Source organism: Bos indicus, chromosome 25 (assembly GCF_029378745.1).
Source record: "Bos indicus isolate NIAB-ARS_2022 breed Sahiwal x Tharparkar chromosome 25, NIAB-ARS_B.indTharparkar_mat_pri_1.0, whole genome shotgun sequence".
Lineage (NCBI taxonomy): Eukaryota > Metazoa > Chordata > Mammalia > Artiodactyla > Bovidae > Bos > Bos indicus.
Window position 1 is genome coordinate 3,334,860 of NC_091784.1, and position 15,988 is coordinate 3,350,847.

At 46.4% G+C, this 15,988-nt stretch overlaps 1 long non-coding RNA gene across 2 annotated transcripts; it reads left to right on the forward strand.

Moving 5' to 3' along the window:
* The first annotated feature begins 21 nt into the window (after positions 1–21).
* Positions 22–9,407, forward strand: LOC109578752 (uncharacterized). 2 transcript variants are annotated; one of them, XR_011563987.1, is made up of 7 exons: positions 22–36; positions 305–530; positions 1,066–1,238; positions 7,525–7,779; positions 8,145–8,205; positions 8,890–9,035; positions 9,230–9,407. It is a non-coding gene; the product is annotated as an uncharacterized lncRNA (long non-coding RNA). The 2 variants fall into 2 exon arrangements; XR_011563988.1 differs by lacking the exon at positions 22–36 and adding an exon at positions 7,930–8,004 and having other exon boundaries at positions 312–530.
* Positions 9,408–15,988: the final 6,581 nt, after the last annotated feature.

The window sequence follows — 15,988 nt, forward strand, 5'->3', positions numbered from 1 at the left end:
CCTGCAGAACATGAGGCGTGTTACATACGTGGCAGGGTAAAAACGTTACAACCTCCCCCCCCCCCCCCCCCCGCCCCAAGTTTGTCAGCCCTCTGCAGAATGTCTTAGGTTAATGTTTTTAAGTCCGTTTTGCTTGAGCCTGAGGACCAGCCAGTCTCCCTCAAAGCAGAGTTGGGAGAAGCTGAGTTTTACAGGCAGGCCAGTCGTCTGGGTTATCTCTGTTTGGGGTGGGGGTGGGGGCAGCCTATACCAGCAGCCAGTTAATGAACTGTGGTCCCTTTGACTTTGTATCTGATGTTACTAGGTTTTCTTTGTAATCGTGGAAAGATAAACTCACCTCATATGCTGGAGTGGGGCAACCTACCGCTTGGTGTAGGAGCTGTAGCTTTGGCTTAAAGGTGCCGGGGCTGATATAATCTTACCTTCTTGAACTCTTGGCAAGTGCTTACCGGAGTTGGACGCATCTTTGGAGTGATTTATGGCAAAGTGGAAAAGCCTGTCCTTTCTGGGCTTAAGCTGATATTTCTCAGGTGAGGGTGAAGGTGATAGTTTCTTCAGTAAGACCCTTTCCTGTAACCAAATTCCCAATGATACTCTTCCCAGGAGATAGGAGGGTAGGAGGTGGGGCACAATCTTTCAAAAAATGATATATCCTTAGGACCCGAGGTAAACACTGATTAGAATTAAATGGGTTCAAGATGGCAGACAAGTCAACTTTGACTAGAATGTGATCCTCAGTATACACTCATTTTAACATACCAGTGAGCTAGATGACCCATGGAGAGGACCCATGACAGTTCAAAGCCAACCATCATAGACCAAAAACTGGGCAGTGGTCCAATTCCTGGAAATCTCTGCCCCTTGCCCAAATTAGTTGGAAGAATCCTCCCACTCATTAGCCTATGAAATTACCCAGTCCATAAAAGCTAACTATACCACCTTGTGAGGCTGGGCTCACCCTCTGAGATGGCCCACACTCTATGGATTGAGTTTCTCTCTAAATAAATTAACTTCTTATATATCACTATCTCTCTCTGAGTTGTTTTTTTTTTTTTTTTTTTTCAGTTTATTGATTTAATTGGAGGACAATCACTTCACAACAATGTGGTAGCCCCTGCCACAGGACAGGGATCAGCCAAGGGGCACGTTCACACCCCCGCTCTGCCATCCTGATCTCACTGAGTTCTTTTTGCCAGGAGACACCAAGAATCTGTTGCTTCATTAGGTCCTGAAACCAGGTGTGTAATCTTAGTTGGAAAGCTGTGGGTTTGAGTCCCAAGCAGAGATTCGGCAGTTCAAATCCTGGCACATGGGTTCAAGTCCCAATCTGAGGTGAATAGTTTCACCTGTATTTACTGAATATTTTGTGCTAACCTCTGTATGTGAATCACTGCATTTAATGCTTGTGAGAACGTCCTATTCCTATGAGAAAAGAATGGATTATGAGAACTACGAGTTCATTTACATATCCACAGTCTGTGTGCTCAGTTGTTCAGTTGTGTCCAACTCTTTGCAACCCCATGGACCGTAGTCCACCAGGCTCCTCTGTCCATGGAATTTCCCAGGCAAGAATACTGGAGCAGATTGCCATTTCCTACTCCAGGGGGATCTCCCCAACCCAGGGATCGAACCCACATCTCCTGCATTAGCAGGTGGATTCTTTACCACTGTGCAACCTGGAAAGCCTACATATCCACAGTACGGTTTTCAAAATAAAGTAACATTGAAATAATCTACAAACTTTATATAGACGTTATCAATTGTTCTGATAATATCCTGAATAGCAAAAGAAAATTCAAAATCATAAATGTAGTGTTCTTAGACATCTTAATCTGGAAGGGTTGCTGATTCTTTGTAATTCATGGCATTACCATCTTTGTAGAGTACAAGCCATTTATTTTGTAGAAGGTCCCTCAATGTGGGTATGTCTGGTGTTTCATCATAGTTTTAAAATGCAGGTTACACATTTTTGGCAGGAAGACCAGGGAAGTGATACATGTTCTCAGTGTACAGTAGGAAGAGACACGTTCTGCCCAGTGGTTGCATTACTGCCAACACTGACTTTGAGCTGATTCAGATCATTTGGTTAAGAAGGAGTCAACCAATTTTCTCATGAAATTTCTAGTTTGTGAAAGTGAAAAAGTGTAAAAGGGTTTGTTGTTCAGTGATGTCCAACTCTTTTCAACCCTGTGGACTATAGCCCACCATCTCCTCTGTCCATGAAATTCTCTAGACAAGAATACTGGAATAGATAGCCATTCCCTTCTCCAGGGGATCTTCCCAACCCAGGGGTCAAACCCAGGTCTCCTGCATTGCAGGCAGATTCTTTACCATCTGAGCCACCAGGGAAGCCCTACTAATTTTTTTTTAGGAAGCCCTAAATTAATTGTTTCCAGTGTTTTGTGATCACAAACCATGCTGCAATGAGTAACCAGGTGCATACATATTTTCATATTTGTTGGGGTGTATATCTTCAAGGTGGGCTTCCCAGGTGGGTCAGTGGTAAAGAATCTGCCTGTAATGCAGGAGACCGGGGTTCGATTCCGATCGGGAAGATCCCCTGGAGGAGGAAATGGCAATCCCTCCAGTGTTCTGTTTTTTTTTTTTTTACCCTCCAGTATTCTTGCCTGGAAAATCCGATGGACAGAGGAGCCTATTGGGCTACAAGGCTATAGGGTCGCAACAACAGTATCTTCAAGGGAAATTCCTAGAAGTTGGATTGCTAGGGCAAAAGGTAAAGAGAAACAGTTTTGTTAGTAAGGACTGATCCCTCTCTGTAAGGGTTGTACCAGTTTGCATTCCCACTGGCAGAATATAGAGAGGGCTCGTTACCCACGGCTTCACCAATGGACTACCTCACAGTGCTTTTCCATTCTGGCTAACCTCATAGGTCAGGAGTGTTAATACAGTGTAGTTGTTTTGTGTGTGGTAAAGTGCACATGAATATAAATTTTATCATTTAAACTAATTTCTGAATGTACAATTCCGTGGCATTAAATACATTCATGGTGTTGTGTGACCATCACCACTATCCATTTCCAGAACTTTTTCATTCCCCAACTCTGTACTCGTTAAACAATAACTACTTCCTACCCTCTCAATTCAGTCGCTCAGTCGTGTCCGACTCTTTGCGACCCCATGAATCACAGCACGCCAGGCCTCCCTGTCCATCACCAACTCCCAGAGTTCACCCAAACTCATGTCCATCGAGTCGGTGATGCCATTCAGCCATCTCATCCTCTGTCGTCCCCTTCTCCTCCTGCCCCCAATCCCTCCCAGCATCAGGGTCTTTTCCAATGAGTCAACTCTTCGCATGAGGTGGCCAAAGTATTGGAGTTTCAGCTTCAGCATCAGTCTTTCCAATGAACACCCAGGACTGGTCTGCATTAGGATGGACTGGTGGGATCTCCTTGCAGTCCAAGGGACTCTTAAGAGACTTCTCCAACACCACAGTTCAAAAGCATCAATTCTTTGGCGCTCAACTTTCTTCACAGTCCAACTCTCACATCCATACATGACCACTGGAGAAACCATAGCCTTGACTACATGGACTTTTGTTGGCAAAGTAATGTCTCTGCTTTTCAATATACTATCTAGGTTGGTCATAACTTTCCTTCCAAGGAGTAAGTGTCTTTTAATTTCATGGCTGCAATCACCATCTGCAGTGATTTTGGAGCCCCCAAAAATAAAGTCTGACACAGTTTCCACTGTTTCCCCATCTATTTCCCATGAAGTGATAGGACCAGATTCCATGATCTTTGTTTTCTGAATGTTGAGCTTTAAGCCAACTTTTTCACTCTCTTTCACTTTCCTACCCCCTAGCCCTTGGTAAACTCTATTCTATTTTCTAAGAATTTGCCTATTCTTACTGAAACTGTCCATCCTGGCCAGGCACCACAGTTACCATTCGCGTGAGTTATTCTACAACAGGAGATCCTAATAAGGAAAATGAAACTAACAAGCCACCGCCAAACAAAAGAACTATCGAAAGGTCGAAAGGACACACCAGTCCATGTGTCCTCCCAGAATCCTTCTTCCTGGAATCCACCTTGGCTGAGCGACGCGCTGGTCACCAAGCAGCACCCTGAGTCAGAAGGATTGGCCAGAAACTAACCCCATCACCATAAACCCCAAGACTGCTAACCTTGAGACCCCTGAGTTCTCTTACCCTGGGGCTCTCTGCCCAGGCACTCCTCCTCAGTAAAGTCTCTTGCTTTGTCAGCATGTGTGTCTCCTCAGACAATTCATTTCTGAGTGTTAGGCAACAGCCCATTGTCGGGCCCTAGAAGGGGACCCCTTCCTGCATCAGTTCTAGGTTCCTCATTGCTCGATGGGGCCCCTCAAGAGGGCTGTTCTCTTGCTCCCTGTGCATGCCCTGTGCATGCCTTGCTCCCTGTGCAGGCCAGCGCCTGCTTCACTTGCATTTTAAGCACAAGACTGACCTTCTGACGTACTTGCCCCCAGGACCCAGCTAGTGATTGTTCTTATTAAAGGGGCACTAAGGAGTGTGCCTGGGAGCCAAGGCTGCCACTTTATCCTGCCCACTGTCAACCCCACGTGGTGAGGTGGTTGCTCCAGGACCTTGCTCAGACATGTAAGTGAAAGTTGCTCACTTTTGTGCAATTCTTAGCAACCCCATGGACTGTATAGCCTGCCAGGCTCCTCATCCATGGAATTTTCTAGGAAAGAATACTGAAGTGGGTAGCCATTTCCTTCTGAAGGGAAGGAAATTTCCTTCCCAACCCAGGGATCAAACCCAGGTCTCCTGCATTAAGATTCTTTACTGTCTGAGCCACCAGGGAAGGCCTGCCCAGATGTGTTAAGATCCCCCTGTTCATTAAACCACTGATGTCTCTGTTGCCGATCCAGGCTGTTTCTGCATCCTTAAAGCTGGGAAAGTATATTAGGCCTGCTGTGTGCACCCCAGCGCTCACAGGGTGGAGTCTATCTGTCCTTTCACACCCATCTTATTGTACTTAGCATAATGTTTCTAAGATTTATGTTGTAGCACGTGTCAGCAGTTCACTCTTTTTTAATGACAATAATACCCTGTTGAATGTATATATACCACATTTTGTTTACCCATGCATTCACTGACGGGCTTTTGAGTTGTTTCTACATTACAGCTATTGTGAATAGTGCTGCTGTGAACGTTAGTATGCAGGTTACTGTGGGGACAAATGTTTTCATTTCTGGACTTTACAGACAGTCTCCTCTCCAGGCGCCCAGCCTCTGGGCTTCCCCTCCAATCTTCATGAAACCTCCTAAAAGATTTTTTTAATTTAAAAATTGTATTTATTTATTTATTTTTGGCCGTGCTAGGTCTTCGTTGCTGCTCAGGTTTTCTTCTGGTTGCAGCGAGTGGGGGCTACTCACTAGTTGCGGTGCTCTGGCTTCTCATTGCAGCGGCTTCTCTTGTTGCGGCTCCTGGGCTCTAGAGCACAGGCTCAGCAGTTTTGCCACTTGGGCTCAGTTGCTCCACCGCTTGTGGGATCTTCCCAGATCAGGGATCAAACCCGCGTCTCCTGCAATGGTAGGCGGATTCTTTACCCCTGAGCCACCAGGAAAGTCCCCAGAAAGATATCTTAATTTTTCTTTGAAATGTAATTTGTATCCTACAGTGTAGCATGTTGACTAGTGGCCCCCCCAAACTTCGTGTTCATCTGGAACCTCAGAATGTGACTTTGTTTAGAGCCAGGGGCTTGGCAGAGGTAACTAGTGAAGGATCTCCAGACGAAATCACCATGAGTTGAGGGAGGAGACGGATGCACAGGAGAGAAGGCCTTAGGAAGATGGAGGCAGAGATAAGAGGGATGCAAACACAAACCGAGGGGTGCCAACAGCCACCAGATGCAGGAGAGCTGGGAGACTCCTCCCCCAGGGCCTCTGGAAGGGTGGGAGACTCTTACTTCTGGCCTCCAGACTGCGGGAGACAAATTCCTGTTTTGAGCCACGCCGTTTGTGGCAATTTGTTATGGCAGCCCTGGGAAGCTTACGCATACAGGTAAGCCACAGACCAGGATGCACTGTGCTCCCCACCCTTTTCTTCTCCAGGTGGATGCTCTCTGCAACTTGGGGGTTTCTAGAACTTTTTTTAGAGCACTACCTTTATTTCTTAGCAGTTGAGGCTTCATGAAAATTCAAATGAAGTATGACAATTTTTTAATCTTAAAAAAAATACTGAGGGGAAAAAAACCCCTAAACACTGAAAATAAAAGACCAACCAATCAAAATCCCATCACTTAAAAATTACAAATGTATTTCATAAAAATATAAACATAATTTCATTAAAATACAAACATTTTATATAAATATTTTATATTTTATAAAAGACCAATCAAAATCCTATCACTTAAAAATTATAAGCATATTTCATAAAAATGTAAACATTTTATAAAACATGTTATAAAATATAAATGTATTTTATGAAAATATAAATATTTTATAAAAGTGCAAACGTTCTTTATAAAAGTGTAAATGTATTTTACAAAAATATAAAGTGGCACTCCCTCAGCTGGTACCCTAAACCGTGGAGCCCTCGGAGCATTGGTGGGAGCCACTCCCTGGAGAGGCCACAGAGCATGATGCCAGCTGAAGATCAGAAGGAGACATCCATGCATGCATAGTATTGGCACAAATTCATAATACGAAAAAAATGGGATAAACCTAAATGCCCATCTATAGGATAGTACTTAAAATAACGGTGAAAAAACCTTGCATTAAAAGAGCAACTCTGTTCTCCTGGTTGTCAAGGCACATGCATCAGGCAGGCTGTATTCTCTGCCAACATAGGGAAGTAGATGATACAGGGGTGGTGGGTGGTGGATGGTAAGATGAGGGGTATTTTGTATGTGTCAGAGACTCCAGGCCTCCTCCTGCAGGACCTGTCCCCAGGAAGCCTCAGGCTTCCTCCTGCTAGCTAGCCCTCCCCAGGACACAGCCCTCCCCAAGTCACTGCCCTCCCAAGACCAACTGTCACCTCCTCCAGGAAGTCTCCCAGGACTGAAGGCTCCCGGCTGGGACCTCCCAGAGTAAACGTCTGCTGCCAAACCTATTGGCTACAGGGATTCTGATCAGTAGGAGCTGGAGGCTACTGAGTGGGCAGGGACTGGACTGAGCGGCTGGACTTGCAGCTGTGTTTACGCACGAGCTCAGCCTCCTCTCCAAAGGGCTCCAAGTTATGGGGTCTTTGGCTCCATTTTCTGCAGCCTGTGGCCTACAGCCTCTCCATGCCTCCTTTACCATCTACGTGGGAAGCCCGCCCAAGTGCTGGGCGCTCCCTCTCCCCCTCATCTGCACCCATGGAGCCCTGAGTTGTCTCACAGCTGGTACCTTTAAAAGCTTTTGTTGCAGAGCAGACGAAAGAGAGCAATGGAACAAACCATTGCTTCCCAGTGGCGGTAGTGGTAAAGAAACCGCCTGCCAATACAGGAGATGTAAGAGATTTGATCAGGTTTGATCTCTGGGTTGAGAAAAGCCTCTGCAGCGGGGCACGGCAATCCACTCCAGTATTCTTGCCTGCAGAATCCCATGGACAGAGGAGCCTGGCGGGCTACCGCCCGTAGGGGTCGCAAAGAATCAGCCACGACTGAGCAACTACGCATGCGTGATCTCAGAAACTTGGTTTCCTGGAAACTGCTGCTTTTCTAAGAGGCCGCGGTGGTGCGGTGCGGTGCACGGGAGGGAGGAGAAAGCAAATAGCAGTACCAAGTCCATTTGCTGATCTGGCCTAGTTAGAGCTGAGAGTCGGAGAGGAGAGAGCTCGGGTTCCTTCAAAAGGTGAGGGGGTGCCAGACTGGGGACCAGAGTGGGATTGCTGCTCCACCAACATGTTGGGGTACCTTTGAACAGGCTCAGGGTGGGGGCAGTCGGGCAGGAAGTGGGGGGGAGTGGGGGAGGGGACCTAGGTGCTCCTTTCTCCACACCCAGCAGTCCCTGGAGTGGCCCAGCCTACACCCCACTGTCACCTTCCAGCGGACCCCCAACCCCCAAGGTCAGCTCCAGGCAAGTGGCACTTTTCTCTTGTCTGGGCGACCCCTCCAGAAGGGTTGGGGAGGGGCTTCAGTCTCTGCGGGGGGACCTGGGGGACCTTGGGGGAGTCGGAGTGTGTGGGAAGGAAGATGACTACAGGTGTCCCCCTACAGGGGTGAACTCTGATACCTTGAGAAGATGACAGATGTGAAAAGCGGGATAATCTTCTTCGTGGTGAGAGACAAATCCACCCCTCAAAACCAGCTGGACCTGACCAGGCCCAGCCAACAGCTACCAGCACAAGAGCAGGACCCTGGTTGTTTCCAGAACAGATTAAGTCTCCAGGGACCTGGGGGTGAGGGTGGAGGGACTGCTCCCCTTGGACTGAGACCCCAGCACATCCCCAGCAACAGACCAGGAGGTTCAGGGGACCTGAGGGAGCCCTTGGCCTCCACCCCCTGCTGGGAGCCTGGGTCTGGCTGGAGCCATGCTTGAGGAGCCAGAGTGTCCCCTCGCCCCAGACCCTAAAGCCCATACCTGGCTCACCCAGAAGGGCTCCCCACAGGCAGTCCTGTCCGAGGTGCCCCCAAACCCCGTGGGCACTTGTTTCCTCCCACCAGTCCAGGAGGCAGAGAGTGCCGTTTCCATGAGGGTCAAGTCGCTGCCCTGAAATTACCGGATTGTTACTGCAGAGGGAGGGGCAAGGCCGGCATCTGCCTTAGAGTTTATTCTTTCTGCTCAGCTGGGGGTGGGGGGGCAGGATGGGACCATCTTGTTGAGTGTCTCTGTCTTTTCTCTGGTTCCTGCACCTTCTCCTGTCAGTCTGGGACCCCGAGCCCTACCATCCCCTCACTGTCTCCATCCTGTGAGGTCACCCTGGTGTCACTCAGGTCACCTGACCTCATTCCTCCCTTATAGGCAAAGGGTTCTCTGTCTGCGGGTTTAACGGCCATAGGGTCTGCGGTGTGGCCTGCTGCGCTAGTAGTGGTCGCTGGGATGGCCTTGTACGCCTGGAAGAAGAGCACTGAAAGACCATGCCCTAAGAGGTCCTAGGTGGACATCAGGTAGGGATCGGGGAGTGTGTGAGTAAGAGGGAGGCCTGGGTGTGGTTTGGGGGAGGCACAGGTGCGGTGGGGAGAAGGTGGTGGGACTCCCTCCATTGGCCTGGAGGCCTAGTGGCCCCACCCAACTGGCCACCTTTGTCCTCCTCCCGTGGTCAGTTCTGGGCCCTGCCTGACCCCACCCGCTTCTCTTGCAGGTAAAAATGAACAAGAACCCTAAAATGTATTGAAAGGAATCCTCTCCCAGTCCCCTGCAGACTGGAGAGTCCACCTTCCTGGGGTCAGGAATTCTTTGAAGCAACATTTTATCTTTGGGGTTTGAACAAAATCAACTTGTGGGCAAAAAAATAAATTCATTGAATGTGCCTGACTCTATTACAGAACTGGTGTCTGAATCACAGGATTCAGGGTCCTTGGAGGCCCAGCTCTAACCTGAGCAGCCCTGAACCATCCCCACCCCAACCAGGCTCCTGACCCTTCTCCAGGGCTGCCTGGCCCGGGCCACCTCTCAGCCCATGGGGAGCCTTTTGGGGCCTCTGTGCTCTGAAGCCCTGACAAGGGAAAAGCACCCGCTTTTCCTCTCCTGCACTCACAGTCACACACCAACACTTCTCACACCAGATACGTGGGATTTATCACACCTGCCAGTTTTCCGATTTACTGTGGACAGCAACTGAGATGTTTATGACAACTATGCTTTGATTTATTTTACTGACGTAGAGTTGATTTGCAATGCTGTGTTAATTCCTGCTGTTGTACAGCAAAGTGATTCAGTTATACGCATATATATATATATATATACTCTTTTCATATTCTTTCCTGTTATGATTTATTACAGGATATTAAATATAGTTCCCTGTGCTATACAACAGGACCTTGTTGTTTATCCAATTTATACATAATAATTTGCATCTGCTAATCCCAAACTCCCACATTTATTATTTTTTCTTTTCTTTTTCTTTTTATCTGCATGCTGGATCCTAGTTCCCGGAACAGAGATCAATCAAACCTGTGCCCCCTGCAATGGAATCATGAACTCCTAAACACCACAGGGAATTCTCTGTTTTTTTAAAAAAAATTTTTTAACTGAGATTTAATTCACATGTCATAATATTCACCATTTTTTATTTAAACAAAAAAATTTTTGGCCACACAGCTTGCAGGATCTCAGTTCCGCCACCAGGGATGGAATTCCCCTCCCACCACCACATCCCTGCAGGGTTGTGAAAGCCCTGAACCCTAACCACTAGACCAACAGGGAATTCCCAGTATTCACCATTTTAGAGTGTACAGCTTTGTGGCTTTTATTAATAGTATATTTACAACCATCACCATTATCTAATCACAGAACGCCATCATAACCACCAAAGAAACCCAGTCCCCTTTCAGTGGTCACTCCTCATTTCCCCCCAAATCTCTCAGCCCCAGCCATTGCTAGTCTACTTTCTGTGTCTATGGATTTGCCTTTTCTCTGCGTTTCACATAAATGGAACACGCAGTATTTGTCATTTACTGTCTGGCTTCTTTCACCCAGCAGTGAGGTCTCCCAGGTTCCTCCACGGTGTACAGGAATCTGTATTTGGTCCCTTATTATGGTGGCTCAGACAGTAAAGAATCTGCGAGACATGCGGGAGACCCGGGTTCCACCCCTGGGTCGCGAAGATCCCCTGGAGAGGGAAATGGCAACCCACTCCAGTATTGTTGCCTGGAGAATTCCATAGACAGAGGAGCCCAGCAGGCTACAAGTCCATAGGGTCACAAAGAGTCGGACACCACTGAAGCGACTTAGCACAGACACAACACATGGCCGAGTAACGCTGCATTGAGGGATAGCCAGCATTTATTTATCCACATATCAGTGGATGGACATCTGAGTCACGTCATATTTGTTTAACTGTTATAAATAATTCAAAAAGCCTGAGGCTAAATCCGGATCACCTCAGGATAGGCCAAGGAGTGAAACTGGCCATGAAACAACTATGTCAGAGGATAAACAGGAAGTCTTCTAGTTATTCAGTAATGAGGTGGGGGGAACAGGAGACCAGAGAAACCAAATAGCCCTTCTGTGTGCATGACCTCTGTGCTTGTCCCAGGAGAGGTCCCATGGGGGTCCCATGCTGTCCCATGGAGAGCAGACCCACGTTTCCCACCCGTGACACTGCAGCTGATGCTCCTGGTGGCAAGGAAGGGGCGCGTGGGGGTGCCGTCTGAGCCAGCCGACCTCGGAGGCCCATCCAGGTCCTTTGAGGCCCGGGCACCGGCTCTAACTTGTCTTCTGCAGGGGTTGGGGGAGGGTGGTGATTCATCCAGGAAGGATCTCTGACAACCTGACAGATGGCTGGCTATCTGAAGAATACAGGCGATAACCTTCACTCCAAAGTCCTCCGACATAAAGCTCAATGCTAATTGCAGGCCCCTCTTCCGTCTCCTTCCTCTCTTTCTTTTTTTCTTTCCTCCCTCCCTTCTTTCTTTCTTCCTTTCACAACACTTATTTTTTACAAAAGCAATGTCCTTGAAGTACAGTTGACACAGAATAAAATTTTCCTTTTGGAAATATACATTAGTCACTATTAGACATGTATTTGTTGAATAAATAAATCCCAGGGGACTTCCCTGGTGGTCCAGTGGTTAAGATTCCCAGCTTCCACTGCAGGGAGCATGGACTTGATCTGTGGTCAGGGAATTAAGATCCCACATGCCAAATAAAACTATTTGATAGGGGCAATGAGAAATTCAATTTTCAATCGATTAAAATTATAGACAGGTCCGTAAGCATTATCAGGGTTTTGAAACAATTTGGCAATATATTTTAAAAATAAATAAATTCCAAAACAGAGAATCGAGCGGAAAGGGAGAAATAATCAAACCATTAGAAACAAGTCAAAGCAAATGCTATGAATTGAATTGTGTCCCCACTCCCCACACAAAGAAGTTCAAGTCCTAATCCCCAGTGCTTGTGAACATGACCTTGTTTAGAAATAAGGAGTTTGCCATTAAGTCCTTAAGATGATCGTGTTAAGATGAAGTTGCTAGGGTGGACCCAATTCAAATGACTTATGTCCTTATGAAGAGGGGAGATATGGACACAGAAAGGCACACGGGAGGACGCTCTGTGACGGTGACAACAGAGATCGGGCTGACGCGTCTAGAAGCCAAGGAGGGAGGCCTGGAACAGACTCTCCCTCCCAGCCCTGAGATGGTCGATGGCACCACCCGCGTTTGAGCATACTCCGGGAGACAGTGAAGGACGGGGAGCCTGGCGTGCTGCAGTCCACAGGGTCGCAAAGAGTCGGACACGACTGAACAACTGAACAACAACTCAGCCCTCAGAAGGAACCCACCCCGTCCACACCTTGACCTCAAATTTCTGGCTTCCAGAGCTATCAGATGAGAAGTTTCTGTTGTTTCAGCCACTCCATTTGTGATCCTTTGTTCCGTACCACTGACACACTAATACTAATATGGGAAGAATTTGCTTAGGATTATTTTATTTATTTTTTAAAAATTTTATTTATTGATCTATTTTTGGTTGTGCTGGGTCTTCGTTGTTGCATCCAGGCTTTGTCTAGTTGGGATGCGAGGGGTCCACTTTTCATTGCGGCGCAAGGGCTTCTCATTGTGGTAGCTTCTCTTGTGGAGCACAGGTTCTAGGCACATGGGCTTCGGTAGTTGCAGCATGTAGGCGCTAGGGTGCTCGGGCTTCAGTAATTGTGGTACACGGGCTTTAGTTGCACAGGGCATGTGGAATCTTCCTGGACCAGGGGTCAAACCCATGTCTCTTGCACTGGCAGGCGGTTCTTAGCCACTATACCACCGGGGAAGGCCAGGATGATTTTTTAAAAATCAAGAAACTCAAATTGGAAAAGACCATTAGATTTAGCTGAATATGGAATTCCCTGGTGGTGCAGTAGTTGCCCTGCTTGTACTGTCAAGGGCCCTGGTTTGATTCCTGGTTGGGGACCAAGATCTCACAAGTGTGTAAGGCGTGGCCAATAAATAAGTAAATATTCAGATGTGTAGATGCATACACCAATTTTCCCAACCACCTCCCCCACCAGATGCAAATGATAATGTTTCCATCAAATGTGGATTGCTAGGGTTAACTGAATTCAGTAAGGTTTCTTAAATCAGTAAGGAAAAGATGAACAAGTTCATAGAAAAATGAACAGCGCAGCAGGTCTCAAAGTGTATTCTGGTGGCCTCTAGGGGTTCCCAAAGCCCTTTCAGGAGGCCCATGAATATTTCATAGTATTAATAATACTGAGGCAATTGTGGCCTTTTTCACTGTGATGAGTTTGCACCAATGATGCGAAAGCAATGATGGTTCTTAGTGTGAATCAAGGCAGTGACACCAAACTGACAGAATTTGTTACCAATAATAAAGTTCTAAGGCTTTTGGCAAAAAGTACAATTTTGGAGATTGTATCTGCCACCTTAAGCTTCACAACTTCCCAATATTGCCAGAGAGTTGCAATATTCATGAATGTTATACTTTTTTTTTTCATATTGTGTAATAGGATGTGTCAACGGTCGCAAGATCTACTCAGTGAACAAATATGTTTGGAAACACCAACATGTGATTTACAAAATCACATGTGAATAAAAGATCCTTTCAAAGCGCAAGATAGATCCATGGGTTCTCATGTAATAGAGTACAAAAAGCACACAGATATCAGCTGAGATTCCACGTTGCAGCTAACCTTCAAAAAACCACCACATTCTGAGTGTCGGTGTAGTATCAAAGAAGAATAGCCGCAATTATCTGAAAAGGCTCTAAAAAGACTACTTTCTTTTCAAAGTTTTTTTTTAATCTGAGGCTAAATTTTCTTCATGCACTTCAATCAAATCAATGTATTTTTATAGAGTGAAGGCAGACACAGATATGAGAAGCCAGCTGTCTTTTCTCAAATGTGATATTAAACAGATTGTTTTTTGGGCCATGCCACAAATCATGTGGGGTCTTATTTCCCCAACCAAGGGTAGAACCGATGCCCCCTGCAGTGGGAGTCCTGAATCTTAACCACTTGACTGCTATGGAAGTCCCCAAATAGATTTTTTTTTTTAATGTGGCACACCGCCATTCTTCTCATTCATTTTTGGTTTGAAGAAATAGTCAGTGAATTTATCATTGCTATTTTATATTTTCAGATTAACTTTGATATTGGAAGTATTGCTAGATGAAACCTATAAAAACAAAAGCTCTTTGAGCTGCTCAATAATTTAAAGAGCTGTGGTCACATATGGATGTGAGAGTTGGACTGTGAAGAAGGCTGAGTGCCGAAGAATTGATGCTTTTGAACTGTGGTGTTGGAGAAGACTCTTGAGAGTCCCTTGGACTGCAAGGAGATCCAACCAGTCCATTCTGAAGGAGATCAGCCCTGGGATTTCTTTGGAAGGAATGATGCTAAAGCTGAAACTCCAGTACTTTGGCCACCTCATGCAAAGAGTTGCCTCATTGGAAAAGACTCTGATGCTGGGAGGGATTGGGGGCAGGAGGAGAAGGGAATGACAGAGGATGAGATGGCTGGATGGCATCACCGACTCGATGGACGTGAGTCTGGGTGAACTCCGGGAGTTGGTGATGGACAGGGAGGCCTGGCGTGCTGCGATTCATGGGGTCGAAAAGAGTCAGACACGACTGAGCGACTGAACTGAACTGAACTGAACTGAATCACTCTTTAAAAGGATTCTGAGACCAAAATTTCTGAGAACCACAGGACTAAGAAATATAAATGTTGGAACCCATGGCCCACAGAATGCTACTCTGTGAATTCTCACAATATCTCCCAAGTGGGTGGTATTATTATACCCATTTACTAGATGAGAAAACTGAGACACAGAAAGGGGAAGCAATTGCTTGTCACACAGCTAGCTACCGCCAGAGCTGGGATTTGAATCCAGGCATCTGACTCCAAGCTTGTGCATTTCCTTAGGGACAATCTGGCAATAAGTTCTAAAAGCCCTTAAAGATATTTGCCTTCTTTAACTCTTTCATTTTGAAATTTTATGAAAGGACATAATCAGAGATAATCAAATTTGTATACAAAGATATTTATAACATAATAAAATTAGAAACAACCAGTAGTCAGTGGATTCAGTTCAGTTGCTCAGTCATGTCCGACTCTTTGCCACCCCATGAACCGCAGCACGCCAGGCCTCCCTGTCCATCACCAACTCCCGGAGTCCACCCAAACCCATGTCCATCGAGTCGATGATGCCATCCAACCATCTCATCCTCTGTCGTCCCCTTCTCCTGCCCTCAATCTTTCCCAGAATCAGGGTCTTTTCCAATGAGTCAGCTCTTTGCATCAGGTGGCCAAAGTATTGGAGTTTCAGCTTCAGCATCAGTCCTTCCAATGAATACCCAGGACTGATCTCCTTTAGGATGGATTGGTCGGATCTCCTTGCAGTCCCAGGGGCTCTCAAGAGTCTTCTCCAATACCACAGTTCAAAAGCATCAATTCTTTGGCCCTCAGCTTTCTTCACAGTCCAACTCGCACATTCATACATGACCACTGGAAAAACTGTAGCCTTGACTAGATGGACCTTTGTTGGCAAAGTAATGTCTCTGTTTTTTAATATGCTATCTAGGTTGATCATAACTTTCCTTCTAAGGAGTAAGCGTCTTTTAATTTCATTGCTGCAATCGCCATCTGCAGTGATTTTGGAGCCCAGAAAAATAAAGTCAGCCACTGTTTCCACTGTTTCCCTGTCTATCTGCCATGAAGTGATGGGACCGGATGCCACGATCTTAGTTTTCTGAATGTTGAGCTTTAAGCCAACTTTTTCACTCTCCACTTTCACTTTCATCAAGAGGCTCTTTAGTTCTTCTTTACTTTCTGCCATAAGGGTGGTATCATCTGCATATCTGAGATATGCAGATATTATTGATATTTCTCCCAGCAGTCTTGATTCCAGCTTGTGCTTCTTCCAGCCCAGTATTTCTCATGATGTAC